This window comes from Lygodium microphyllum, chromosome 11, assembly GCF_053477565.2.
Source record: "Lygodium microphyllum isolate KBCC chromosome 11, Lygodium_microphyllum_v1.1.10, whole genome shotgun sequence".
Classification (NCBI taxonomy): Eukaryota; Viridiplantae; Streptophyta; class Polypodiopsida; order Schizaeales; family Lygodiaceae; genus Lygodium; species Lygodium microphyllum.
In genome coordinates this window covers 104695427-104723352 of record NC_141145.1, presented here as the reverse complement: position 1 = coordinate 104723352, position 27926 = coordinate 104695427, and positions in this window count along the sequence as shown.

Genomic DNA, 27926 nt, shown 5'->3' with positions numbered 1-27926 from the left:
TTTGCTTATATTTGCAATGTTAGAAAAAAAAATTTCCTTCTCATATATTGAAAAATAATAAAATCACAAAACTTAAAACACATGATTTAATGGAAAATGAGGTTGTTTTTGGGTTTTGGGAGTCAAATGATGTTCGTATGATATCAAAATGAATATGCTGATGGATCATACTTCATATAAGTCATACAAATAATAGAACTCAGAAAAATCATGAAAAATAGTTTTTATGCATAAAATTTACAAAAAATTAGGAGACTATTTGTGAATGTGTAATTAAGGTAAAGCATGAGGATTTACCTTATTTTTCTTTTATTTTTATATTAAAATGCATATTTTAGGACTTATTTCTATGAAAATTTATCACGAAAATTTTCTACATTTTTGCAAGCAGTCAAAATGTAATCTGTAGGAGGTGCGGGGCTGAAATGGAGATATATTTGATCAAGTTTTTTATTTCTTTGGATATTTGAGTATATAGACCGTAATTTTCAGTAGCATAGTGCCCAATGATATTCGTTATTAATACAACACGACATGATTAGAAAGAAATCATGAAAAGATTGTTTGTGCGCTTCATGTTGGTTGGTTTTTACTTAAGTTGTTTGAGCACAGAGTGCCATACACTTTGGATATGCAATCTAAATGTGATATCAAAAGATAAATTTATGGATGCATGGTAATTGTATATTTAGGCGATAACCAATGTTGAGAGTATAAGATTCTCCTTTGCTATAGGGTAGTGGGATATCTTTGGGAGATTGATTAAGTAAGGAATATATGTACAATCTTCTGGATCGTTATGTTTAGATTATGAGATGACTATGTTACATTCGTGTATTATGTGTAAGATGACAGATCCTCTTGGGGCCAATCCTTAGGGTGTAAGAGAGCTGTAGGAGCCACAACAATCTATTGGAGGGAGTTCTTTATGTATATAAATTGAGTTGTTGATCACTTGTATGTTTAAATACTACCTTTGTTGGAGCTGGAAAGGGAAAATGCTAGACTACAATCGATACAAACACATGATTTATTTAAAGTGGTGTATAGCCATCTGATTAGCTACATGAGGCCATGAGGGTGATCTGGTGAGCATAGGAAGCTAGTGGCTAAATCCCTAGGACTAATGTTGGTTTTAGGTCCCGATAGATGGTATATTTCTCAGGAATAAAAAATAAGTAGTGAATTCTGAATCTTAGTTAATAGGGACCAGTCACTCAGTTTATAACAAAGAGCATTGAAATAGATCCATTATTTCCAGGTAGACACTATCACACTAAGATTCAATGATAAGAAAGAGCTAAAAGGGCTAGAGGATGAGCTACAATCATTAGGAGATATTCTCCTAAGAGTAGTAGTCCAATATCTTTAAGAAAGCGAGGTCGTGTTGATCCAATCAATATCCTAGTCAGCCTGACCAGGGAAGGAGGAAGCTCAAGCATTTCACTTTTTTCGAAAAGTCAATCTACTTCGAGTGACAGTATAACCACACCAATACAAACCCCTAGAGCAAACTCGAATGTCATGATGGTGCAACCCATTGCAATACCTATAGGGACGCCAGATTTGCTAGCCTTTTCCACTACCCATTTTTAATGGATTAGTAGATGAAGATACAAGGCTCCACATTAGTGAGTTCCAAAAATTAATATCCAATTGTTGAATTCAGGACATCTCATGATATTTTTCAATATGACTCTAAAAGGAGGAGTTGCAATGTGGTGCCATGGCTTGGAAGCTAGAACCATAACCATGATCGACTTATTCTTTGTATCCTTCCTAAGAGAGTTTGCCCTTGAGAGAGTTGGACAATATTGGCTATTTGTTTTGAATGTGACACATCAAGAGCCCCATGAGAATGCTCGAGCTTATGCCAAGAAACTGAAAGAGGTATTTCACAAATTGCAAACCTCTCTTCCAATTCCATCTACTACCCAAGTATAGTACTTTTTACATGGATTAGACTTCAATGTCCAAGTGCAGTTGAGTACTGTTACTCTTGCTGATATAGACACTACTATTACATGAGTAGAGCAGGTAGAGTCTTTCTTACAAGCGGCCTACCTATCTCGGGTAAACCTAAATTTGAATCTAACTCCTAGCAATAATTTGGCATTGACCAATGATGGAAGTCAAGGTGTGATTAGTGCAACTATGACCAATTCAAATGGAAGAAGAAGTATAATGTAGAATGTGCCCATGTTTCTGGCTCCTCCTAATGTTGCTATGCCAATGGCTAGCCAAATGGTTCTACTAAATAATGGAAGCCAAATGATGAACCCTAATGTCATGCCAATTAGTCAATGATAGATCCCTAATCAAGTGGTTAGGTCAGCTGAAGGGAAAGGAGTTGATCGATCCCTAATCAAGTTTATGATAATAGAGAATGCTATAATTGCGGTCAAAAAGGTCATATTTCATATGACTATCTAGAAAAGAGAAGAGATAGAAATAATAGAAATGAGAGAAGGCATCACCAATAATTAGGTTGAGAATGAGAAGTTATTTGTTATGCAACATATGATGAATGCAGTAAATATAGATGCATGAGTAGTAATGATTGATGATATATAGTATGTGGATTCAAGTGCCTCTAACCATATGACACCTCATGGAGAATGGTTTAGAGAAATGAAAAATCCTAAAATGCTCGGTTTTGTGGAAACAATTCAGAATACAATGCATCACATTGCTCATGTTGCAAGTGTCCCATTGTCTATGCATGATGGAAAAGTTAAGTATTTGGTTGATGTGCTACATGTGCCTAACATAATAAAGAACTTGGTTTCTATTGGTTTGGGTAGGGACTGCAAGTAAAGCTAACTCAAGAATGGCTACTTTGTAAAAGATTTAAGGAACAAATGTAAACTAGTTGCAAAAGGCAAGTGTATGGAAAGGATGCTTACCTTGGATATAACTGTATCTAAGTTGAAGACTACTATGTTTGCACAAGGTGTAGAAGGAGTGGCTAATGTCACCATTTGACATAAATGTATTGGCCATGTAAATATGTAGTGATTGAAAAATATGCAGTCACATGAAATTGTAGCAAGCCTGCCTAAGTTCAAAGTGGCCGATATGTAGAAAGTGTGTGAAGTATACCAATTTGGAAAACAAGCAAGCCATGCATTTCATCATGGTAACATGCAAGTAGACATTTACTTGATGTTGTACATTCAAATGTATGGGGTCCTACAAATACTACATCATTGACTAGATGTAAGTATTATATAACCTTTATTGATGGTCATATGTGGAAGATATGGGTGTACTTCATAAAGGAAAAAAGTAATCTATTCTCTCACTTTCAGGATTTTAAAAATTTGCTTGAACAGATGTGCAGATTAAGTTTCTAAATTTTGGAGGGAGAGAGTGCCTCTCAATGAATTTAGCAATTTTTTGAGATAGCATAGAATTCAAAGGTAGTTTATATGCAGGTATACTTTGCAATAGAATGATATTGCTAAAAGGAAGAACATGCACATTGTAGAAATTGCACAAGCCTTAATGGCTAAAAAGAACATTCATCATTTTTTAAATAGGACTCCTAGTGCTGTAATGCATAATGTGACACTAGAGGAGAAGTTTATTGGCAAGAAACCAAATTGGTCACATGTTAAGGTATTTGGATGGATTGCGTATGTACAGGTTCATGATGAGCTAAGAGAGAAGGTGATCAAAAAGCTTAAAAATGTGTACTTGTGAGGTACTCCCTTCAGTAAAGGGTTGCAAGTATTATAATCCAATTACACACAAGTGATAGGTGAGAAAAGATATTGTATTTGATTAGATGAGCAGTTGGTATGCTGCTAAAAAATAGGTTGTTGCAAATGATGAAAAAGTAAAGGTGATTGCAAAAATTATGGATCCACAGTCCATAGACATTGAGTGGTCAGAAGAATCCTCTTCTAGTAGGTCTATTTAGAAACCATGGAGTGGTAGGTTGCATACAAATAGCACTACTACAAGTGCAAAAAATGTATCACACAAGGGAAAATAAAAGGTGGTTGAGTCATTTGGTGTGCTAAACATATGCTTGTTGGTGTAAGGAAAACCAAGGCCAAATCCAAAAGGATCACAGAGTGCTCCATAAGTGCAAAGGTCAACAAAAGTAAGATATTCCATAACCAGGTTGAGATATGATGGTTGTAGTGCTTTCCATTATGCGTATATAGCAAAGGCCATAAAACTAGTTGAGACCACTTGTTTTTAGGAAGCTATTGATCATGTACATTAGGATAAAGACATGGATGAAGAAATGGTTGCATTTAATATAAATTAGACTTCATATTTGGTGCCACTACTTGAGAAAAAGAAAGGTTTAGGTTGCAAGTGGGTTTACAAAGTAAAACACAATGCAAATGGTACTGTGAGCAAGCATAAGGAAAGACTAGTTGCCAAGGGATATGCACAATACCCTATCAAGTCAAGCGGTTTTCTATATGCATAAATCCATGATCTGTAGTACCCTTTACATATCTCATGATCCTCCTGACTGCATCCAAATGTGGTTTGCGAGGCTTTTGCATGAATTGATTGATTAGTCCCACATCATAGCTCAAGTCAGGTCGATAGTCAATAAGATCAAGTTGCCCACCATCCATCTATATATGGTAACATTCTCTATCTCAATCCCAACATCAATCTATAGCTTGACATTTTGGTCTAGGGGTGTATCCATAGCCTTACATTCATCCATACCATATTTCTGTAACATGTCATAAGCATAATACTTCTACACTAACCATATGCCTTGAGGTGCAGACAGTACCTCAATTCCTAGAAAATATTTTAGCTCACCAAGATCTTTGACTTTGAATTTAGCTTGCAACAATGACTTTATTTTAGCAATCTTGCTCTCATCATCTCTAGTAATGATTAAATCATCGACATAGATAACCAAAAACACATAGCTATGATCTATCTTCTTCACAAATAAATTGTGATCTGCATCAGCCAATCTAAATCCATGTTTATGTAAATAACTACTAATTCGATGTAACATGCCATAGGAACCCCCCATGTAATTTCAAAAAAAGAAAAATTTATTATCATTAGTATAAAAATTTTTACTCCCCCTCTCTCCCCGGCGATAGCACGTCAGGGGGGGGAGAGAGAGTGGGAGTGGTGGTGATGGGGGGGAGGCATGCAACCTCCAAGTGGGAGGGGTGGCCATGCCACCTACCTCCTCCCCTCCCCTATATAAGGGGAGGCTTTTCCCCTCCCCTGGTGATTGACAGATGGAGGAAACTACACCCCCCTTCCTTATGTCGTCACCCCCTGACCATCAATCGCTGCGGGTCCTTCCTTGGGGCGTCCATAGCCACCTCCCCCCTAGCCATAAGTCGGCTCTATCTCCCCCCCTCCTCACTTGGCGGCGCTGCACACCCCTCCCCTGGGCCTTCTGATTGGGGCTCTTTTTCCCCCTCCGTCCTATTGAAATGGGGTCTAGGGACCTACGACCATAGCCACCCCCCCTTCTGATCACCAGTTGTGCGGGGCCCCGTGAGGGAGAGTAATAAGAAGGGAAGTAGAGGGAGAGAAGGAGAAAGAAGAGAAGGAGTAGGAGAGAAGTAGAGGAAGAAGAAGAAGAGGGAGAGAAGGAGAAGGAGAGAGGAAAAGAACGAGTGGGAGAGCGAAGAGAAGAAAAGGGAGAGAAGGAGAAGGAGAGAGGGAAAGAAGGAGAGGGAAAGTAAAGAGAAGAAGAGGGAGGATAGAGGAAAAGGAGTGGGAGAGTGAAGAGAAGAAGAGGCAGAGAAATAGAAGGAGAGAGGAAAAGAAGGAGTGGGAGAGTGAAGAGAAGAAGAGGGAGAGAAGGAGAAGGAGAGAGGGAAAGAAGGAGAGGGAGAGTGAAGAGAAGAAGAGGGAGAGAAGGAGAAGGAGAGAGGAAAAGGAAGAGAAGGAGAGAGAAAAAGAAGGAGTAGGAGAGTGAAGAGAGGAAGAGGGAGAGAAGAAGAAAGAGGAAAAAAGGGGTAGAAGAGAGGAGAGGAGAAGAAGAAGGAGAAGGAGAGAAGTAGAAGAAGAAGAAGAAGAAGAGGTAGAAGGAGAAAAGAAGAGAAGAGGAAGAGAAAGAGAGGGAAGGAGAAGAGGAGAAAAAGAAGAAGAAGAGAGAGAAAGAGAGAGAAAGAAGAAGAGGGGGTGAGAGTTGGTGAGTGACTGCAAAGAGCCACACTCAAACCACTCCCTTGGCAAAGGACCCCATCCAACGGTCTTTCCCACCCAAACCTATCAAACCAAACACCGTTAAGGTCCGGACTGCCCAATCTCTGCAAGGCGAATGGCTCCCAAGAAAAAAGTCGCGGGAAGCATAGGCGCCCAAGCTACCGGTAATGCTAGAGAGGCGAGAGAAGTGACCAACACAACAAACACGAATCAAACCCAGGTTCTAAGCTTTAAACTTAATTAGGTATTATTTCTCGTAGAAGAGATGAAATGGTTTGTGATATGCATGGAACAAGAACGAGTCTTAGGGTTTTGTTTACTCTAAGTACTAAGTTGCATGCGCAAAACGGTAGAGTTTGGAACTCGCATAAGATTATATGCAGGAAATGATAGCTTTTACACATATAAAATGATAAGGTTATCGCCTTACTTCACATAAAATGATAGCTTTTTAACCAGTTCAGTGCATGAATAGTCATTTAGAATTCACGTTTCGCAGTCATGGTTAAAAGAAACACATGAAATGTTAATTTTTGTTCATGAGATACACTTGCATCATTCGACAAAACCCTAGGCTTTCATATACGCAAGTCACATGTGATCTGGTGCATTAGAAATAAGTACTCGTTGCCAAGAATAAAGAGAGATAAAAGTTGTTAGGAGGTACAACTATACTAAATGCACAATGTGCATGATGGTTAAGGTTGATTGGGAAATCCTACATAGAACTGCGCTAAGAGAATTGGAAGGATCGCATGCATCTAGACTGCATCTTGAAGGTCTAAATGAAGAATCATGTGTTGCCATGTGTGTTAACTGAGCTTGGTTGGAACTAGAGATTAAAAGACCCTTGTTTGGGTTGCAAATAAGGCATGTCCATTGCCTTGACTTACCAGCCAATGCTTGAGTTAGGGATTCAGATACCCTAATGTAAAACCCAAGGGAAAAGGTCAAGTAAAAAATAAGTTAACTTACCAAGACCATTTTCTTGCGTAATCTTGTTTGAAATTATTGGGATCTTGCCAGGCCGCGAAAAGACCTAAGATCGGATGCTCGGAGCATCCAGGAAAAAAAAGAGTCACACCTTAGCAATCGGTTGTACAAACGACCTCCGAAATGTTCTTGCTTATACTTAGATACATTATTTGATCTCTTTGCTCAAGGAAAAGTTCCTATGCAAAGTGGTACATTTGGAGCTTGATGCTAGCTTTTTCCTAGAGACTTTGCTGATTGGAAAGGAACCCTGACCTCAAGTCGATCCCAAGTGGGAATGGCTGGACACTTTCGCTCGAGGCAGACTCAAGAAGACCTAGATCGCAAACCCTGTGTCATTCCCTGCGAGTGCCAGGCGGAGCCTTCTAGACACTCCTCCCGATGGGCTGCTAAGACGTGTCCCACAAGTGGACAATGTTGAGATATCGAGCTCCACTCGTGATACGCCAGGGTGACCGTTGTGCATTTATGTCACCGACGTGTTAGTTGCAGATGCGGTTGGTACACCGCCCATGAATAATAGCTACATGATAGCTATCCTTATCTACTCTAGTTCGTGGCTCAGTTAGTATGCCACCTTAGTTAGTTGAGTTTGGTTTGAGACCCATATAGAGGGTTCTTCTATTTCTTTGTACTTGAGTTCTTTTGGCTTACACAACTAAGAAGAGGAAAACTGTTTTCAGCCTCCAGCCTTGTGTGTCTTCCCCCATTGTGCAAGCAAGAAAGCTTCAAGCGAGACTCCTTCCTTCTCTCCCACAATCTTGACATGGTATCAGAGCCTTGTTCGTGGTAAGGAGCTCAAGAAAGCAAGCCAAGCTCGCAGTGTTCTGGTAAGAGGAGCAGTGTTGCTTTCATTTTCTGTTTTGGGAGTAGATCTCTGCAGGTAGCACAGCCGGAAATTGCAGGAGTACATTGTCTCAGGTTGAGACGCCCTTCGCGCTGAAGCAAGAGGGCAGTATATGCTGCGGGTGAGAGCTTTAGCTCTTGGCGACCCTGTTTTTTTGATTTGAGGCCATTTCGGGGCCTGTTTTGGAGGCGGAAGTTTTCTGCATGCACTCAGGAAAAAGCCCTGTTTTATGCTGTGCGACCACTGTTCTACAGGTCGGTGAAAAGTTACCACAGAAATTGCATCGTATGCTTGTGCGCAGAGACATTGGGAGTTACAGAATCATCCTTGGCTTCTGTTTATGCAAAATCGTCACTAGGAAGTGACTGTGTGGTCAAATACCACTTTCGCCAGTTTTGCAGATTTGCCCTTGTGAGGCTGAAGCTGTGTTTTTTGCAGTGACAGAATTTTTTGCAGTCTTCTGTAATGGCATCTGATTCTCTTTCACAGATTGTCACTGAAAAGCTTGACAAGAACAACTTCCAAGCATGGAAGTTTAGAATGACAAATTTCCTTATGGGAAAAGGATATTGGGAATTTGTTGCAGGAAATGAAGAAGAACCAGTTCTTCCTGATGTTCCCAATCAACAGCAAATGCAGGCATTTAAAGCATGGCATGAGAGAGCTAGGAAAGTTATGTATTGGCTGTCTATCAGCATTTCAGACTCTATGATTGTGCATATTCAGGATGCAAGTACGCCAAAGGAGGCATGGGATACTTTGTCAAAAATGTATAGCACAAATACGCAAGCCAGGAAAATGCAGCTCAAGCAAGAGTTGCACAATGTGCAAAGAGAAAATATGAGCATCAACGACTACCATATGAAGGTGAAGAAGATTGCAGATGCACTTGCTTCCATTGGGTCACCAGTGGAAGATGATGATTTAGTTTCTGTGACCTTGAATGGTCTAGGAAAGGATTATGCGTAGTTTCGGACATCCATTTCAGTTCGTGAAAGATTTCCTGATTTTGAGGAGTTGATTGCTCTTCTAATTTCTGAGGAGCAGAGAAATGGTGGTGCATCTTCTTCAGGAGGAACTTCAAAAGAAGCTGTCTTCTACTCAAATACTGGAAGAGGTAGAGGCAGAGGTAGAGGAGGCCGATTTGGAGGCCGTGGTAGAAATCAGAATATGCAGCAAACTCAAGAAAACCAGTCCTATGGAGGAGGACGTGGTAACTCTAGAGGCAGGGGGAGCCAAAGAGGTCGTGGTGGATGGCAGAGAGGCCAAAATGCAAACAGTAATGTTGAATGCTACTACTGTGGTAAAATGGGTCATATGGCTAAAGACTGCTATAAAAAGCAGAATGACATCATGAATGGAAAACTGCAACAAGGGAATTATGCATCTTCTAGTAGACAGGGTGATGACAGAAATGAGCATTTGTTCATGGTGCAGCACATGAACAATTCTGTGACAAGTGCAGAAGAAAGCAACGATGTATGGTATGTTGACTCAGGTGCATCAAACCACATGACAGGTCATGCAGAATGGATGGAGGATGCAAGGAAAATGGAAAAACCAGGATTTGTGGAGACTGGTGATGATACTGCACATCCTATTGTGCAGATTGGAAAAATTCCCTTGTCTATGCAGGATGGGAAAAAGAAATACCTGTCCGATGTATTTCATGTCCCGAATATCACCAAGAATCTGGTTTCTGTTGGTCAAATGGTTGAACAGGGCTTGCAGGTCAGATTTAATCCTCATGGATGCTTTGTTGAGGATATGAAAAATAAAGGTCGCTTGATAGCAAAAGGAAAGAAGAAGGGCAGAATGTTTACATTGGATGCAGACATGTCTGAGTTGAGTGCAACAATGTTTGCACATGGGACCGGTGTAGTTGCAGATATTGATATCTGGCATAAACGCATTGGTCATGTTAATGTACAGCGACTTAAATCAATGCAGGCCCAAAATATTGTTGCAGGATTGCCCAAATTCAAGGTTGCAGAAATGCATAAGGTATGTGAAGCCTGTCAGTTTGGAAAACAGGCAAGGAAACCATTTCCTAGACATGTTCAAGAGAGTAAGAAGCCATTGGAATTAATCCACTCTGATGTGTGGACAACTAAAGCTGCATCTCTTGGAGGCTGTCATTATTTTGTCAGTTTTATTGATGACTATAGCAGAAAAGTTTGGGTGTATTTTATGAAAAAGAAAAGTGAAGTTTTTGGGCATTTCAAAACTCTTAAAGCTATGGTTGAAAAAGAAACAGGCGTGCAGATAAAATGCCTAAGGTCAGATGGAGGGGGAGAGTACCTCTCAAATGAGTTTGCAAGGTTCCTGCAGGAGCATGGCATAAAGCAGCAATATTCATGCAGTCATACCCCACAACAAAATGGAATTGCAGAAAGAAAAAATAGGCATATTGGAGAGGTATCTCGTGCCATGCTCAATGAAAAAGACTTGCCAGATTTTTATTGGGCTGAAGCAGTTGCTACAGCAGTCTACATAATGAACAGGACTCCCACTGCAGCAATACATGGAATGACTCCAGAGGAGAGGTATACTGGTAGGAAACCAGATATTTCTCATTTGAAAATTTTTGGTTGCATTGCCTATGTACATGTGCCAGATGAGTTGAGATCCAAGTTGGATCCAAAAGCTGAGAAGTGCATCTTTATTGGTTACTCTCTGCAGCAAAAAGGGTATAGATGCTATAACCCTTCTACTCGTAAGTTTACAGTGAGCAGAGATGTTGTTTTTGATGAGATGAGTAGCTGGTATAAACCAGTAAATGTGATTGATGATGTAGATGCACAAAATGGTAATGCTGCACAGAATTCACAGCAGCAGTCACAAAACATTAGTGGACCTGGAGTGTCCTCTAGCACTGGTTCACATTCTTCGCCATGGACAGGCAGATTGAGATCAGGAGATTCTTCTCAAAGCAATGCAGATAGTGGTATGCAGGTATCACGAAAAGGAAAAGAGAAGGTTGATCAGCCCATGTTTGATGTGAATGCAGGTCACTCTTATGTGGATGGTGAATCCAGTGGCTCAGAGCAGAGCATTGATGATGAGTTGGGTATTCCTTCTATTGTTACACCTGGAGTAAGGAAGACCAGGGATGTTTTGAGAGCACCTGGGAGTGAACCTACTTTGCGCAGGTCTACGAGAGCTAGGTATCCTGTGGATAGGCTGAAATATGATGGATTTACAGCCATTCACTATGCATATATGGTCAAGGTGATACAGGAACCAGAACCCACTTCTTTTGAGCAAGCCATGGGAAAAGAAAAATGGGAGAAAGCCATGGATGAAGAAATGGATGCCTTGGAAGCAAATGCTACATGGGAATTGGTACCTTTGCCTAAAGGTAAGAATGCAATTGGCTGTAAGTGGGTTTATAAGGTGAAGCACAATGCAGATGGTTCTGTGAACAGATACAAGGCAAGATTAGTAGTCAAGGGGTATGCACAAACATATGGCATTGACTATGAAGAAACATTCAATCCGGTTGCAAGGATGGCAACCGTAAGAGCAGTCATTGCTATGGCTGCATCAAAGGGATGGTCTTTACATCAGATGGATGTAAAGAATGCCTTCTTGCATGGTGATTTGCAAGAAGAGGTCTATATGGAGCAGCCACCAGGTTATGTGCATGCTGTTCATCCTGAGTTTGTTTGCAGGTTGAAGAAAGCCTTGTATGGCTTGAAGCAAGCACCTAGAGCATGGTCTGACAAGATAGGACAGTATCTTGTCACTATTGGCTTTCAGATTTCCAAGGCAGATTTCTCACTTTATGTGAGAAAAACAGAGAAAGGTATTATGCTACTTGTCATTTATGTTGATGATTTGATTATGACAGGTGACAGTGATGAAGATATCCTTCATGTGAAAATGCTATTGAAGCAGAAGTTTGAGATGAAGGATTTAGGAGAGCTGCGTTATTTCTTGGGCATTGAGGTGATTAGATCACCAAGTGGGATACAGCTCTTGCAGAGGCAGTATGGATTGGACATGCTGTCCAAATATGGGATGACAGGCTGTAAGCCTATTTCAGTTCCTTTGGAGCAGAATGTGAAGCTGAGCACAGATACAGGTGAGCTTCTAGAAGACCCTACTATGTACAGACGCATAGTAGGAAGTTTGATTTATATGACTATTACCAGGCCAGATTTGAGCTATGCTGTTGGATTGGTAAGTCAGTTTATGCAGGCTCCAAGGAAACCACATTTGGATGCGGCTAGACGCATACTCAGGTATGTGAAGTCCACATTGCAGTATGGACTATTTTATGAGACTGGGATTCAGATACAGCTGCATGGATACACTGATGCTGATTGGGCTGGTAGTATTTCTGATAGACGATCTACCAGTGGATATGTGTTCTCTTTTGGGAGTGCTGCAGTCACTTGGAGCAGCAAGAAACAGCCTACAGTTGCCTTGTCGAGCACAGAGGCTGAGTACAGGGGTGCAGCAATGGCTGCATGTGAGGTAGCTTGGTTACATAAGCTACTTTATGATATGCATCAGTCTACAGATGGGCCAGTTGTCATTTATTGTGACAACATGAGTAGTATACACTTGGCAAATAACCCAGTCTATCATGCTAGAACAAAGCACATTGAGGTGCATTATCACTATGTGCGAGAGAGGGTTTTACTAGGTCTTATTGATCTAGTTTATGTCAGCACAGAGGATCAGGTAGCTGACATATTCACGAAGGCATTGGGCGCAGAGAAGTTGCGCAAGTTCAGAGACCTGCTTGGTGTGCAGGAATTGGGATTGAGCTCGAGGGGGAGTGTTGAGATATCGAGCTCCACTCGTGATACGCCAGGGTGACCGTTGTGCATTTATGTCACCGACGTGTTAGTTGCAGATGCGGTTGGTACACCGCCCATGAATAATAGCTACATGATAGCTATCCTTATCTACTCTAGTTCGTGGCTCAGTTAGTATGCCACCTTAGTTAGTTGAGTTTGGTTTGAGACCCATATAGAGGGTTCTTCTATTTCTTTGTACTTGAGTTCTTTTGGCTTACACAACTAAGAAGAGGAAAACTGTTTTTAGCCTCCACCCTTGTGTGTCTTCCCCCATTGTGCAAGCAAGAAAGCTTCAAGCGAGACTCCTTCCTTCTCTCCCACAATCTTGACAGACAAGGGGGCACGTTACATTCGAGCATTCCAAGCTCTCGGTGCCTGTTTTAGCCCATATAATGCATTTTTTAGCTTTGATACATGTGTCGAAAAATCCAGATGCACATAGCCTTTAGGCTGCTCCATATAAACTTCTTCCTATAAGTCACCATTTAGAAAGGAATTTTTTACATCTATTTGCCATACCTTACTGCCTTTAGCTGCTACTAATGCAATGACTATTTTGAATGTTGCCATTTTAGCTACAAGGATGAAATTCTTCTCATCGTTAAGGCCATACTACTATGTACACCCTTTTGCGACTAGCCTAGCATTATAATGCTCTAATGACCCATTCGACACTTGTATTTAACCTTGTACATCCATTTGCAGCCAATGGGGACTTTGACTTCAAGTAATTGAACCAAATCCCATGTTCCATTTTTCAGCCAAAGCAAAATATTGTTTGTCTATGGTAGCACATCAGTTTCTCATCTGCAATTGCCTCATCAAACTTAGTGGGTTCTTTGAAACCTGCCACCTTAGTCATATAGGCATAATGACGGGCTGAATATCCAATGTATGTAAGTTTGTCAACTGGTATTCTAACCTTTCAGATCTCCTTAACTGTGGCTCACTCTAGGCTTGCCTCTCATGAGGCACTACATACTGATTTTGCCTTGCAACAGGCATCATAATAGAAGGAATCCCCAACTCACTATCCAAGCTATCACTGTTGGATGACTCATAACCTGCACTAAGTGGACCTGTTACATCCTCAAACATCTTTTCTTTTCTCTTATCCAATCTCCCCCTCACGGACATGTCCATGTCAATGGATATAGGAGTGCGATTCCGCAATCATCTTAACCAAGTGTAACCTCTAACCTTAGTTCAAGATGGCAAAAAAATGAAGCAAAAAGTGAAAAAAGAATAGAAAAAGAGCAAAGGCACAAAGGCGGTGCCTAAAGGCTAAGCTGAGGCGAAAGTGCAATTTTAAATAGAAGGCGCCTCTAAAAACTCTAAAAAATCTTGTAAAAGAACTCCAAGATCCCTTCTATGCCATTTGTAAAGGAATAGAGGGGTGTAGGCTGAAGGCATGAGACAAGAAAAGGGAAATAGGAAAAAGGACCTTGCCATAAAATCTAGTCATGTAAAAAGGGATGGGCACCCATGGAATTTTAGGGCTTGTATATAAAGTTCAAAAAGTGCATGGAAGCTCATTCTTTTTGGTGTGTGGCTAACAAGAGACCTCTCTTCTTCCCTTCTTCTCTTCTTCTTTCTTGTGTGTGTGCTCTTGAGAGAGGGAGTGTGACAGTGTGAGACTGTGAGGGAGTGAGTGTGTGGGAGTGAGGGATCAAGAGGGTGAAGCTCTTCACCATCTCCTCTTCTCTTCTTCTCTTCTCTTCTCTTTTCTTGCACGTGCATGGCTATGGTGGATGGAGCTTGATGGAGGAGGCTTGAGCTAGCATCTAGGATCGTGGAGCTACCGGTGTGTGCAAAGGAGGAGGCAACTCACTTTGGCATCGAGGTAAGCTCACTATATTTGTAGGTTTGAAGGCGTGTTGGCTATGTGAAAGGTAACCATTAGAGCTTGCTTGGAACGCTTGAAACAATAAGCGGTCCATGGGTCTTGGCAGTTGAGTGAGACTCCCCACATTTTGGTTCCGTTGTTGGGACACATGGATTCAAGCTTGAGCACTTGCACGCCTCATATCGAGCATCAAAGTAAGGGATTCATCCTCGAACCGGAGCTTGAGAAAGGTAGGAAGTTGGGGCTTTTGATCTTTGATACAAGTAAGTATTTTGGTTATTTTGGTTGTTTAATGATTGGGAAAGAAAGGGGATAACATTTTAGTTATTTAATTTTGATTCTTGTTGCATTTAGCATAAATTAGGATTACGAAATCAAATTGGAGAAGCATATGGTTTATAGCTGTAAAATAGGGTAAAACATGCACAAATCGGGGTAAATGGGAAAAAAAAGTTGTTGGAATGATTAATGCTGACAAGGGAGTGATTAGGGATAGCAAGACCCTGCTCAAGAAGGGTTTTAAGGGCCAGGAGACTATAGAAGAGCTCATTTTTCACCCTAGCACAGAGAGAGAGAGAGAGAGAGAGAGAGTTTCCAGCATTGATTCAATTCCATCTTGCCATCAGGGAGTTCTTTGCAGGATTCAGGTACATCAAAACCTTCCTACTATGTACTTGTTGTGATCTGGAAGTCGGCGTGCCTGATGATTGCGTGGATTGTTGGATATAATGAGATCATCCTCGATGTGACCCTCATCACCCTGCGACTCAGCCCATCCAAGTGGCTTGGTTTTGGGTCGAGTCCCAGAATCAGACCATTCGGCCCTCAGATAACTCGGACCACTTGACTCGGACACCCACAGCTCAAGCCGTCCAAATCAACCACTCGAATGAACAACTCAATCACAACAAGTACATCTATTTGGCCATCCAAGCTGCAAGTTCGGCCGGTGTCCCTATTCAACCATTTGGCCTCGTCCAAGTCTATCACTTAGCCCCTACAATTCGGAAGAGTTGGGCCAAGTCTAATTTTTGCAAATTTTGTGAAAGTTTGCACCAGGCCCAGCTAGATCTTAATGGCACCAACCTTTGTGAGCCATCTTGACGCCCATAACTCGGTTATGGCACAAGGAATAGGAAAATTTACAAGGCGTGACTGTTTAGCAGCTTGCATAGGTTGTTGAGAGAGTCACCACCTTAACAACAGCTAGTGGAGACATAGACCCCAAACAAACCTAAATCGAGTAAGACGGTGCAGCAAGAAACCCTAGAACCTACCAAGATGGCTAGAAATTGAGCGAACAAGCCTATCAGGCTTAGGACAAGACGAGAGTGTGCAAGCTGATTAGACACTTGCTCTTCGCAATCACCTTGACTTCCAGCACTTGAAGTACACATAAGAATAGCCAAAAGCAATATGATTGAGCACAAGTGCACGAAAAAGAACACACTCGCTGAGTGGAGGTAACTTGAGGATTGTATGCAATAATTAAGGAACTCACTCAGATAAAGGAACTTTAAGGAATCCACCAATAAGATGAGATCCCAAGATGTGGACGGGCAATTGGAGTTTAGCATAGGACTAAGTGAATAGCAATAGAGACGTAGATCTACCCAACCTCCTTAACCTTATCGATAGCTTGGTGGAGCAAGAGAACACAACCATGTCAGAGGAAAGCTCAGATCGCAGGGAGAACGAGGAATTTGACTTAGGAGTTTTTCAGAAGCAATCCACCAGTTGGTCAGTAGCTACGACTCTCACGCTCAGTATGAGCACCATGGTAGAGTGGCAGAACCCATCATAGCTGACCTAGTGGAGAAAAGGAAACTAGCCCACAAAGCACTGCAAGACATAGTGGAATACAACCAAGACCATCAGACTAGGAGCCTGAGGTAGAACACATAGATGCGAGAGATACAATGAGTGCTGAACGTAGCAGGTAGAAATGGAACTGACCTTGAGATAGCGCTAGAAGGAGACTTGATGCTAAGTGAGCTTCTCATGAAGCGATTGCTAGACAACACAGAGCAGAGTGCTATAGCATTGGCCACATCACTATTAGTGGGGTTAGGGGTGAACCAAGGCTCCAAGAGCTAGCATAAGATACCAGTTGTCACTAAGTAGCTCGATAAGTACCAGACCCAAGACAATCCATACAGCTTTATAGAGTAGTTTGAGCAGGTCTGCGAGGCCAACGGTCTCACCGACTTGACTCAATGCTCTCAAGCATTTGGGCTTTGCTTAGGAGACAAGGGTCAAACTTGGTACACAAGTTTAGATGCTGCAGAGCAAGTGAACTTCAATGGATTGAAAAACCTCTTCATTAAGAGTTTTTTCGAGCTCGGATACTCTGACAACCTACTAGTACGACTTATGAACATCAAGCATAAGGAAAAAGAGGACATCCACGATTATGTGACCCATGTAAGGAATCTCTTCAAGAGAATCCCAATGGGCAAACAATGGGCAAACAACTGACTAAAAGAGTAGTGTCGACAATATTCATCAGTGGAATACGAAATGAGGAGCTTTATAAAGCCTTGGGAGGCAACTCGAGCTTGCAGCAAGGCGTGCTAGCACGGGTGTTCGAAGAGGCCATTCGAGTCGACGACCAATTGAGGGAGAGGAGCTCTAGGAACTCAAACTAAGATGAGACCAACTCAAGAAGTTCAGAGAGAGCTTCATCATCTAGCGAGCGATCAGGCACAAGTACCGAAGACAAGGGAAAGGATATAGACACCAACAACCAAGAATTGGCTGACATGAAAATGGAAATAGCCAAGATGCAGGAAATGCTAAGATGACCAACGTGACCACATGTTCAATGCGTGTACTATGACGGGAACCACTTGCCGGCTGAGTGTCAAGACCCCAGGTCACGACCTTGTGCTAATTGCGGTAGGTTTGGTCATGATAGTGTGCATTGTGGATTGCAGAAGACTTCTATACTCACAACCATACTGTCAATCTTACCTAGCAAACAGGCCGCAAGAATTCTTAGGAAGGGGAGCGCCATTGGCCCTTCGTGCGCCAAATGATGCTAAGCCGGCTATTCCTAGGATGGATATAAATCCTACTGGAATATCCAGACCAGCTAGTCCCTATGTGACACATCCACCGAGCAACGCTTCAATCCACTACGTGGAAGAGCCAAATGAGGAAGAGCCTTACGTATACCCTTACATCTCGCATGATGATGTGAGAGCGGAATTTAAGTGACGGGAAGTGCTTAAAAATAGCTAAAAATTATGGATATCAAGGGAAAAATATTCACCATCAAAGGCGGCGGCTCGATCTAGGACGATTTTAAGCGCCAAAGTGCTTTAAAGGCGCCCGAGCGTCACTTGTTGATTTTTCATAATTTTTCAGACAGTCGTGCGGGTTGGCAAGAGTTACTGGCCAATGCGAGATGCCAAGCCGGACGCCGAGGATTTTTCAGAGCTCAATTCGGAGTCCGGACGGGGAAATGGCCAAGGAAACGGTCAAGATATGAAAAGGTGGACACTTAGGAGGCCAAATTTGAGCATGCCTTTTGAGTTTGGACCCCCCCCCAAAAAAATTTTATGCACCTTATGAAGCAAAAAACGTGGAGAGAGAATGAAGAGGGATGAAAAAACGTGATCAACAGAGGGCGCCATTTTTTTCGCCATGAATGGATGAGAGGCATCATGGCTGCTGCAAACAACCCCCCCAATGGATTATGGGGCTTCATTCCCCTCTGTCTGTGGACTCTATCGCCGCCTCTCGCCCGAGAAATGGTGGTCTCTATGAAGAATTCTGATTTCAGTCTTTCTCTCTCCTCCCTCTCTCTCTTCTAAAGGCAAGTTCATGTGGGAAGAAGAAGGAAGAAGAAAGAATGATGGAGGCTTGTCCGGCATGGATCGGATTGCTCCACGGGCTGGAAATGGTGATTGGTGATTGTGCTGGACATGAAGTGCTGCTGATTTCCAAATCTACAGCCATGGACATGAAACCCGAAACACGCAAATAAGCGGTAATTTAAAATTTTCAAAGGAAATTTGAGCTTTTATGGCTTTTGATGGATGAAATGTTGTTCATGTGGGATAAAAATTGTTCATGTTACTGTTTTCTATGAGTTCTTGCTGGTCATAATCAAAAAATCAGAAAAATATGCATTTTGTGGTTCAAAATAATATGCTAAAACACGTAAAACATGGAAAAACAAGGGAAAATGAGGGTTTTTGGCATAAAAATGGGAAAGTGAATAGGAACATCAACTAAACTTTCATTTTTCTGCAAGAAGGAACTAAGGGCCACAGCCCATAACCTGTTTTGAATTTTCAGTAATTAAATAATGCAGAAAAATAAGGGAAAATACAAGAAAAGGATGGAAAAACCCTAAAAAATAGGGAAAAAATGCATTTTGGGTTCCGAAAAATAAGGATAAATAAGAACAATGGTTGTGAATGTTTGTGGGGACTGAAGCATGAGGATTTGCCTCAGTTCAACCCCACCTTCTTGTTCTAGTGTGTTTTTTCCGCTTTCTACACATAAAATGATGTCAAAATACCCTATAAATCTATCCAACGATGCAATATTTAAACGGGGAAGGGTAGAGAAGTTGAAATATGTCTAAATGCCGTGTGAAATGATGGAAAAGGTGCTGATTTTTAGGCATAGCATTTAGGATGGATGATAATTAAAATTAAGAGCTTAATAACACGAGGATCACCTCGGTGCTAGGCCCATGCAACGAAGCATGAACGGTAGTTGGAAACCATTAAAAGAATGTTTTTGCACTTGTGCACGACACTGTTTTGTTAAATGTTTGAGCACTAGGCATCCACCAAATGCATAGAGCATGAAAAGAATTTAAAAGTATCAGTAATCAGCTCCTGGACATGCATTGCAATTGGTTTATGAGGACATGACCTACGATGAGAGGCAGTGAGGTACCCATGTTGTAGGTAGACGCGGGTCCTAAAGGGGAAATCAAGTAAGGACAATGGTACATTCCTGGACACGCTTATTTGGTACCTTGAGCGACTTTTGTGCGATGTGTCTATTTGTTGAGCGACGCACTGAGGGGCCAATCCCCAAGGTGTAGGAGAGTCGCAGAGGGTTGACGGCATTCAGCCGTAGGAGGAACCCCATGTATATGTGATTCGAGCCTATTTGGCTATGTGAAAGGGACTCCCTCTGAGGAGTAATATTGGGTTAGGATCAGTTGGACTACAACGTATTACAAACGCAATGTTTAGGAAGGCAGAGATTTTGATAGACGCTCCTGGCCGCGAGGCCGAGGGGTTGTCTTGTGCGCAGTGACGAGGCCCGGCTAGTGTATGAGCCAGTGCCGGCCCGTTTTTAGGTCCATCAGTGGTGCGTTTGCCGGGAGCTGCCGATAAGTGGCGGTCTCCGAATCTTGGTCTTATAGGGACCTGTTAGTTTTATTGGTCGATAGCCGCTTTGAAGCGGTGGATATCAAGTTAGTCTGATAAAAACTTTGGTCATTAGTATGACGGTCAATCCAAGAAATTCCCAACACCCAAAGGATACTTTGTCTATCTTGAACACTCTAGTGGGATCTTTAACACGTTGGATGATTGACTATTTTACCCTTTGCCCTGAAAGTGATACCATGCTTGAGTTTGGGTCCCTATGGGAAAATACCCATGGAGCTACCTCTAAGATTAATAGCCCATGGCGATTAGAGAAAAGGGAAAGTGAAAGTAGTGCTAAGATGACACAGTCATCTATGATAATTCATGATGATAATGTCATAGAAAAGACTGTGACAATGATGGTTAATATGCACATAGGAGGACATGATGATTATGATCTAAAGATACATCCGATGCTAGTGCCCGACGCAGTTGGGTACCGTAGTGTGATTGCCGAGATCCATAAAGCATTGGATGATGTCCATGTGTGTGGAAAACCATTGTTAGTAAGGAAGATTTCATTAGGACCTATCCTAAGTTTTAGCAAAGTGGTGGTAGATGAGAATAGGCTTACTAGAACACCACTAGCAGATGATGGGATAGATTCCCTATTGCATAGTGTTGGATTCCCTAAACCACTTTGTGAGTTGGCGGAAAGGGAAGTTCATGGAATTAGTGACTCTTCCACACTAGTAAAGGTGGAAATGGAAGAGGTTAAAGACCCTAATACACTAGTATTAGGTCAAGAGGAATACGAAGATTTTAATGACCCAGTCTTGATCCCAAAAGGGAGGACTAAATGTCCTCCTCTTTATAGGGATCTCCCAGTGTTTTATGGGTTGCCAAATGAGGATCCGATGATTCATTTAAGAGAATACGACCTAACTTGTATTGCAAGTGGGTTTGACGATATACATCGGATGCTTGTATTCCCAAGTACCCTAAAGGGGGAGGCAAGGAAATGGTACTGGAACCTCCCAAGAGGGTCGATCAAATCATTTGAGGAGTCTTGTGATAGATTTCTAGATGAGTATGAAAAACAGCTCCCTATGATTCAGGTCTTAGGGCAGCTTATGCAGTTTAGACAAGAGTCTTATCTTTCTGTTAAAGAGTATGCTAGAGCCTTTGATAGTACTCTTAGGCTTTGGCCAAGAAGAGCCAGTGCACTACCAGATGATGTGCTATGTGAGCTCTTTCTGAATGGCTTAGAGATTAATACGCAGATCCAAGTGGAACTGCGGAATCCTAAGTCGTTAAGGGAAGCAAAAATGCATGCCATCGATTATGAGGGTCATATTCAGAGATGTTGGGAAAACTTTTGGAGTTTTCCCCACTCAGTACACGTGCATCCTAGCTTCCAACCATTTCTGCAAGAAGACAGCTCACTTGTTGATACCAAGGCAGCCTATGAGGGGAACCTTAGTGGCCAAAATCTCAAAGCAGAAAATGGCCATCCTATGAGTAGTAATGACATGCCTCTCAATGAACAGGTTCCAAGCCATGTAAGTCCCATTAGGGCTTGCAACACTTCCACGAGAGATAGTTGTGATGGAAATATGGATCGCACCAATGGGCCTATGAGTGTTGATAAGAATTTTGTGTGTGGTTCTAATTTTGTTGCTAGTAAGGCTCTTGAGAGACCTTTGGTATTGGAATCATGCTTCCGGGTGGATGTTGTTCCTTCCAGTAAAAGCAAGGTTCTTATGGAAGAAAATTTACAGTATGGACGTAAACAAGTAAAGACATCTTTTGTAAAGAGGATGCAAAATGCTAAAAGTCCACCTGTGCTTCACAAAGGTCATAAGGATGTGAGGCCATTTAGCCATAGGGATAAGGTTCCATTGAGTTTGTTAGACCAGTGCAACAAATTGAGGGAGTGCAAGAATATTAAGGGAAATGTGAGATGGGTTTGGAGACCCAAAATCTCCAAAAGTATGGCAGGAGTGTCAGATGCAAGGCCAAGGATCCCATCTGGATATATTCTGTTGAACCCCCAAGAGGGTAAGATTGGATATACATCTGACCATATACACTGCCTTGGACACACCCATGTGATATGCTTAGGCTTGAAGTTCTACCTAGTTTGGGTCCCAGCACTGATCTACGTGAAAACCCAAATAGGGGAGGTTTGAATGAGTACAAAGCTATGATTCTTTCTCCCAAAGGAGCCACTCAGCCGCTTGAACGACTAGGTTATTCGGATTACAATAAATGTGGGACATGCGAGCCCACTAAGGTTGTTCATTCAGCTCATAGTGCCCAAGAAGGGATCAGTCTTATTGATGAGTTATTTGTGGAAAGACTTGGACTTGTAGCTCTACAAGAAGAAAACCCTAAGATTAAAAAGAAAAAAAGAGAGAAAAAAAAATACAAGATCAAGCTTTTAGCTAACTTGCATGAGTAGCATGGGGCTAGTCAACCTATGATATGCTATCTTTGGCACCTTGGGTAGTCTGAGAGGGTGTGATGTATATGCCAAGGACATCAGTATTACGTGGACTAAAATGGCCTATCTAGTTTTAAGCTAGGAAGGCTAGCTGCTTTGGATATTACCTCCAGATTTTGTTAGGCCAAGAGGGCCAATTTAGTTTTGTAGTGAAGTATTTTATTTCATTAGGCCAAGAGGGCCATTTCCCTGTCTAGTGCGGGTGCGTTTAATTGGGTTTTTGTTTTAGTGTTGTGCTGGACAGATTTCGTGGCTCGTGGAATTTTGTGGAGCCTGGAAGAGCCTGTGCTGCGATGGAAGCTTCTTGCGGCCAATCCAGGTGATATTTCTCCTTTACGAGTACCTTTCTTTCCTGTTATATGTGTATTTGTACTTGTCGAGGGGACACATTTTTGTTGGGGACCGGCAACCAAGGCATGCAGTTCCAGGTTTAGGTTAAGTATGTTTGAGGGAGGTCGGAGTAGTCATTGCCTCCTGTAAAGACATTGTCAGGCATCGAAAGACCTGTTTTAGAAGGACGTCCTAGTGGCCCTGTTCTGCTAACCTGCTAGGCAGCCGTTCTAGGAGTTCTTGTTAGTAGTGAGGCAGTTAGAGAAGCCTGCCAGAAGATAATCATAATGATGCCAAGAAACTCTGTACATCCTAAAAGATGAATATAAATGCGAAGGTGTGTAAAAAGGGGTTCTAACCCCTATCAAAGAAAAGAAAAGAAATGGAAATGTATAGGCAGTTGCTCATTGCCTTGCGGAGGCCTGGTAGGTTCTTGGGGACGAATCAGACCCGGGGCCGATACCTTGTCTTCCTAGGGGTGGCTTCTTGCTGGAAAAATAATATCAAAACAAGGAAGGTTGGAGCGAAAATAAAAGTGAGCGTTAGAAAAGGATTAAGTGTCGCCTTGCGAGGGCTTGGTAGGTTCTTGGGTGCCGAGACAGGTCCTGAGGCCGATGCCCTGTTCTCCTTGGGTCACTACGCTCAGCTCCCTCCTTTTTACATGCCCAAGTATGTTAATAAAATAAAAACCCTAAAAGAAGAGATGTACTGAAAGAAAATACTCTTTGATCAGGCTATAGGAGTCCTCGCCTTGTCGGAGCTCCTAGTTGTGTTGTCTTTAGTTGGTAAGTAGTTCAGACTACCACTTAGGGCAATCTCTTTGATAGGTTTTTTTAGTTTGGCTGTGTTGGAGCAGCTGGTTAGTGACTCACTTCGGATTTTCTATTAGATGATGCTAGGCCTACTCCTTGTGGATGTCATGCCTTGGTTCTGTCCAGGGGGTAGGGGGAGCATTGTGCTGAGTTTGATTATATAATTGTTTTGTATCAGTTTGATGCTTCTTTGGTTGTTTATGTGCAGATATGTTCGTGGATTCGACGGGCTGAGTCGCCCTATCCCGTGGTCGCCAATGAGAGCGAAATTTAAGTGACGGGAAGTGCTTAAAAATAGCTAAAAATTATGGATATCAAGGGAAAAATATTCACCATCAAAGGCGGCGGCTCGATCTAGGACGATTTTAAGCGCCAAAGTGCTTTAAAGGCGCCCGAGCGTCACTTGTTGATTTTTCATAATTTTTCAGACAGTCGTGCGGGTTGGCAAGAGTTACTGGCCAATGCGAGATGCCAAGCCGGACGCCGAGGATTTTTCAGAGCTCAATTCGGAGTCCGGACGGGGAAATGGCCAAGGAAACGGTCAAGATATGAAAAGGTGGACACTTGGGAGGCCAAATTTGAGCATGCCTTTTGAGTTTGGACCCCCCCCCAAAAAAATTTTATGCACCTTATGAAGCAAAAAACGTGGAGAGAGAATGAAGAGGGATGAAAAAACGTGATCAACAGAGGGCGCCATTTTTTTCGCCATGAATGGATGAGAGGCATCATGGCTGCTGCAAACAACCCCCCCAATGGATTATGGGGCTTCATTCCCCTCTGTCTGTGGACTCTATCGCCGCCTCTCGCCCGAGAAATGGTGGTCTCTATGAAGAATTCTGATTTCAGTCTTTCTCTCTCCTCCCTCTCTCTCTTCTAAAGGCAAGTTCATGTGGGAAGAAGAAGGAAGAAGAAAGAATGATGGAGGCTTGTCCGGCATGGATCGGATTGCTCCACGGGCTGGAAATGGTGATTGGTGATTGTGTTGGACATGAAGTGCTGCTGATTTCCAAATCTACAGCCATGGACATGAAACCCGAAACACGCAAATAAGCGGTAATTTAAAATTTTCAAAGGAAATTTGAGCTTTTATGGCTTTTGATGGATGAATTTGAGCTTTTATGGCTTTTGATGGATGAAATGTTGTTCATGTGGGATAAAAATTGTTCATGTTACTGTTTTCTATGAGTTCTTGCTGGTCATAATCAAAAAATCAGAAAAATATGCATTTTGTGGTTCAAAATAATATGCTAAAACACGTAAAACATGGAAAAACAAGGGAAAATGAGGGTTTTTGGCATAAAAATGGGAAAGTGAATAGGAACATCAACTAAACTTTCATTTTTCTGCAAGAAGGAACTAAGGGCCACAGCCCATAACCTGTTTTGAATTTTCAGTAATTAAATAATGCAGAAAAATAAGGGAAAATACAAGAAAAGGATGGAAAAACCCTAAAAAATAGGGAAAAAATGCATTTTGGGTTCCGAAAAATAAGGATAAATAAGAACAATGGTTGTGAATGTTTGTGGGGACTGAAGCATGAGGATTTGCCTCAGTTCAACCCCACCTTCTTGTTCTAGTGTGTTTTTTCCGCTTTCTACACATAAAATGATGTCAAAATACCCTATAAATCTATCCAACGATGCAATATTTAAACGGGGAAGGGTAGAGAAGTTGAAATATGTCTAAATGCCGTGTGAAATGATGGAAAAGGTGCTGATTTTTAGGCATAGCATTTAGGATGGATGATAATTAAAATTAAGAGCTTAATAACACGAGGATCACCTCGGTGCTAGGCCCATGCAACGAAGCATGAACGGTAGTTGGAAACCATTAAAAGAATGTTTTTGCACTTGTGCACGACACTGTTTTGTTAAATGTTTGAGCACTAGGCATCCACCAAATGCATAGAGCATGAAAAGAATTTAAAAGTATCAGTAATCAGCTCCTGGACATGCATTGCAATTGGTTTATGAGGACATGACCTACGATGAGAGGCAGTGAGGTACCCATGTTGTAGGTAGACGCGGGTCCTAAAGGGGAAATCAAGTAAGGACAATGGTACATTCCTGGACACGCTTATTTGGTACCTTGAGCGACTTTTGTGCGATGTGTCTATTTGTTGAGCGACGCACTGAGGGGCCAATCCCCAAGGTGTAGGAGAGTCGCAGAGGGTTGATGGCATTCAGCCGTAGGAGGAACCCCATGTGTATGTGATTCGAGCCTATTTGGCTATGTGAAAGGGACTCCCTCTGAGGAGTAATATTGGGTTAGGATCAGTTGGACTACAACGTACTACAAACGCAATGTTTAGGAAGGCAGAGATTTTGATAGACGCTCCTGGCCGCGAGGCCGAGGGGTTGTCTTGTGCGCAGTGACGAGGCCCGGCTAGTGTATGAGCCAGTGCCGGCCCGTTTTTAGGTCCATCATGATGAGAAAGAGCCAATCATGTGTTGGACTAGCGGTCACTCGAGACGTATCTCATCATGTTGTCTCGAAAGGGAGCAACAAAATAGAGACAAGGCTGACCTGAGGTGTCTTCAATGTGGAATCACACATCTCTTCGTTGACTGTCCAAAGTGAAAACCATCCTTGAGCTTAGCTAATGTGCCATCCATCCCATTGGGGCTGTTCAGTATTGAGAATTTGGACGGGGAGGCTACACCTATACCATTGCATGTCATGAACTGTGCACAAATGAAGCGGCCTGGTATATCACTACTAGGTCCTTGCAACCTTAACACAGCCTCGATAGGGAAGAAGAGCATAGGTGAAGGAAGAAGAGATTTGAAGCTAAAATCGCACTAAAAATTGAGAGTGCCACAATGCTACCAGTTGAAAAGAAAGTCACTGATGCTGAGACAAAGACATCAGTCCCAAAGATTACTGAAAAGGGAAGTGCTAAGGTGGGGGGGTACCCTGACCCAAAGTGCCAACTAGAGGCCATCGATAAGGTGAAGGAGTGGGTAAAGGAGACTCAGGAACACCTAAAAGATGTGGAGTCCATCTTGGAGGATGAGATCAAGGATCTCTCTAGCATCAGCTTGCCACTTTAACCCCCTCCACCAAAACCGAGAGATGGGTTGTGCCACAAGCAGTACTGTTTAGGAAAGGCCTTAACTCTATGGGCCAGCAACCCAATCAGGACCGCTGGCGAGGACAATCCAAAACAAGAGAAAGATGAGCAGCCAACGCACCTCCTTACCACTCTAGTGACGACCGCAGTGACGGTAAGCCTAGGAGATCTGCTTAGGCAGCATTCGATCCTATGGCAGGACTTGAAGCAGTGGGTTGAAGGGTCACAAGAGCAAGCTATTGTAGGCCTACAAGAACATGACACAGAGATGCATATACCGAGTTTGACGTTGCACTCCATGCCCAAATCCTTGCACATTAATGTTTTTTGGGAAGGCATCAAGAAGCATGCACTCTTACCGATCTCAACCCTAGGCGATACAACAAGGAAAGGGATTGTAGACCTAGGGGCAAGAGTCAGTGTACTGAGCCATGCAATGCTTCTGACTTGGGGCAACCCTCCTATCTAGAAGACTGCTAGGTTCAACATCATATTAGCTAACGGAATGAAAGTCAAGCCATTTGGGGTGCTAAAAAACTGGCCACTGAAAATTGATGGAGTCCAATTCTCTGTTGACTTTATAGCCATGAAGGGAGTGGACTACGATGTCCTATTAGGCTGACCTTGGATGCGCAATGCCAAAGTGATCGAAGATTGGGGGAATGGTCTCATCTTCCTAGGCAATAGAATAGAATCCGTGAGGGTGGAAATGGACTCTTGGAAATTTGCACGAGTTGACCTCGATGTCGTCTCTGTAATGCTCAAGGATGATACCCGGATCAAGAAATCCTATGGGCCCCTAACTAAGTATATCCCATGTCCTAAAGATGAGCGAGACTAGATGCATGTCCTTGCTACCATCGACCTGCCATTATCGGATAACAAGGAGTACGAACAGGCCATTAAGATGATTGGAAAGCCCAAGGGTACACCCTCAGTACCAATATGCATGATGGCAGGAAACCTCCGCAAAAGACCCAACCCTGTCACCTTCCAAGTGCCAACCAACTGGAGGAAATTCCAGGGGGTTTTAGAGTATTTGACCGGCAAGCTAGCAAGAAATCCAGTAGCAAACTTCAAGCCACTCCAAGATCTCATAAATGAATCGAGGTGGCAATGGGCTAGGGTGCATGACCTAAACCTCATGTACAATTGGGTCCTTGTTCTCAATCAAACACATGAGACATACCAAGACCTAGGAGAC